Source organism: Penaeus chinensis, chromosome 8 (genome assembly GCF_019202785.1).
Source record: "Penaeus chinensis breed Huanghai No. 1 chromosome 8, ASM1920278v2, whole genome shotgun sequence".
NCBI classification, from domain to species: Eukaryota; Metazoa; Arthropoda; class Malacostraca; order Decapoda; family Penaeidae; genus Penaeus; species Penaeus chinensis.
This window is the reverse complement of record NC_061826.1, coordinates 24,135,020-24,137,519: the sequence shown is the minus strand read 5'-3', so window position 1 is coordinate 24,137,519 and position 2,500 is coordinate 24,135,020. Positions and strand designations below refer to the sequence as shown.

At 41.6% G+C, this 2,500-nt stretch overlaps 1 protein-coding gene across 7 annotated transcripts in view; it reads left to right on the top strand.

The window, feature by feature from the left end:
• LOC125027736 (NGFI-A-binding protein homolog) overlaps positions 1-2,500 on the top strand; it is a 348,334-nt gene that overhangs the window by 91,883 nt on the left and 253,951 nt on the right. The gene's annotated exons all lie outside the window — the stretch shown is intronic.

Here is a 2,500-nt window from a genome sequence, read left to right as displayed (position 1 = left end):
GAAAAGGGGGATGAGATGAGAGAAGGAAGAAAACGAAAGATAATGAGAGGAAGAATGAGACAAAAAAAAAAGTTTTATATTAGGAAGAAGACTACTAAGAAAGACTAAAATAATAAAGAATAAAAGTGAGTAAGAGAGGGATGGACAAGCGCCAAGCGTAACGAGGCATTGATGACAGCAGTGAGGGGAGGCGAGGGGGAAGGGGAAGGAAAGAGGGGAGAGGGCAAAGCAGAAGATAACAAACGGAGAAGAATAACGCTGAAACAATAACTAAGCGCAAACCAAGACAGCTCATCAAGAGTTGAGAAGGTTTACGCGTTGAGATATAATGGACGGAACGAATGGGTGGATGGAGAAATGAGAAGAACAGATATGTAAGCGAAACACAGAAGAAGACATGCAATAAGAAGCTGAACGATTGGGTGGGTGGACAGGAAGAAACAATAACAAGTATATGTGGCATATTAAAAACACACAAACGCTCGCGCGCACGCACGCAGACAAACATTAGAAGACCCCGACTAGTGACCCAACGAGGGGGTCCTGAGACGCAGATCTCTAAGACCTTGCAAGCGAGCCATCAAGATCTGCAACTCCGTTTTCAGCGACAGACAGACTGCTCCTGTATGATACACTATTATATTCACTTCCTGAAATAGCCTTCAATAAACGATGAAATCTTCAATATTTCACGACAAAAATGTTTTCAAATCTTCGGGGAGGTCAAATGAAATATGCAAAAAAAAAAAATCCATTTCGTCTTTCGGGATATTTTTGGTGTGTATTTTTAATCAGAACAATAAACTTTAAATTCCGAAGGCACGGACAGTTTATTTTATTGCATTTCATTTCTGAGAAAAACGACAAGAAAATGGCTCAAGAAGGAAGGATTTTGTTTGCGATTCTTTACGACCCCGCCAAAGAGAGACAATGAAAGCAGCAATAATTACAATACACATAGTGCAAAGAAGGAAAAAAGTTATTGCATTTCCTCAAAACAAACATTCAAAATATAAATGAAAATAAGCCTTTATACTGGTAGATCAACAGTGCTGTATGTGCGTGCAAACAAGCAAAGAAATTGGACATTCCCTACAAACCAAAACTTGGGAGCGCAAGGTACGGGAGGTCACTGTACGGGTGGCCTGCCTGTGACCCCCGCCTCCGGTCGAGGTCCCTGGGCACGGGAGAGAGAGAGAGGGAGAGAGAGAGAGAGAGAGAGAGAGAGAGAGAGAGAGAGAGAGAGAGAGAGAGAGAGAGAGAGAGAGAGAGAGAGAGAGAGAGAGAGAGAGAGAGAGAGGGCTAAGAGACACCTTAGCACGCCAAGCAATCGTCGGAGCTAATCAGCCGTGAACGAAAAGGATGGAATATATCATTTAATGCATAGCTTCGTCTGATTATTGGATTATTTGCAGTTTTTTTTTTTTTTATCGTCGTCTCCTTCCCCTCTTTCATTCTGCTTTTCATTCATCTTCACTCAGTTTTCATTCTTCTGTTTCTTCACCAATTTCTTCTTCTCTCTATTTTCAACATTATCGCCATCTTCTCCATCTGCATCTTCTTGTTCTTCTTCTTTCTTTTTCTTCATTTTTCTTCTCGCCATTTCCTTTCCTCTTGATTAGATTTGGCGATCATTCTGTCTTTCTAGGATTTTTTTTTTTCTTACAAAAATAAATGTATTATTTCCTTGCTTCGTTTTTTCTTTCTCTTTCTCTTCTATTTCATTTTCTTGGTCTTGCGCTCTTATCTTTCCTTAGATTTCTTGTGCAACTCATTTATTCACTTAAATATATGATAATGCAGACACACACACACACACACACACACACACACACACACACACACACACACACACACACACACACACACACACACACACACACACACACACACACTTTTAAATGTGTATATATATATTTACTTATGTGTGATAAGCGTAGCGTACAGAACAAAGCACTTGCTATTGTATACTTAGGGCGGGGCATCGGAATTCATATTTTAATGCATCAGCACAAGAACATGTGCAGTTAGAAAAAAAATATAATAAAAAGAAAGAAAGAAAAAAAAGAAGTAAAAAAAAACTTTAATCTATCGTGCCCCCCCCCCCCCCCCTGACAACCACCCACCCTTCCCCCAACATCCCAAACCGGTTTTCGCAAAGCATGGCAACAAGTACTCCGATTTTTATCCTTAAGACACGTGATGATAGAGGTCAATATCGTACGTTCCGGCGGGTGGGGTCGGGCGTAGAGAGAGACAAAGGCCTCGGTCTGTTACGTCTGGGAAGAAATAATGTTTTTTGGAGACCCTCCGTGGCCCGTGCATTAAACATCTCGGCGACTGATGCTTGGCGGGATTATAAACAAAGCGATATTAGGCATAGACAGCAATAACAATAGCTGTGACCTCCCGCCCCCCCCCCAGCGCATTAAGCCGTTTTAGCGCACGTCTGTCTATGTGCATGATCAAAGGGCATTAAGAAAAGGGAGACTGAGGGAGG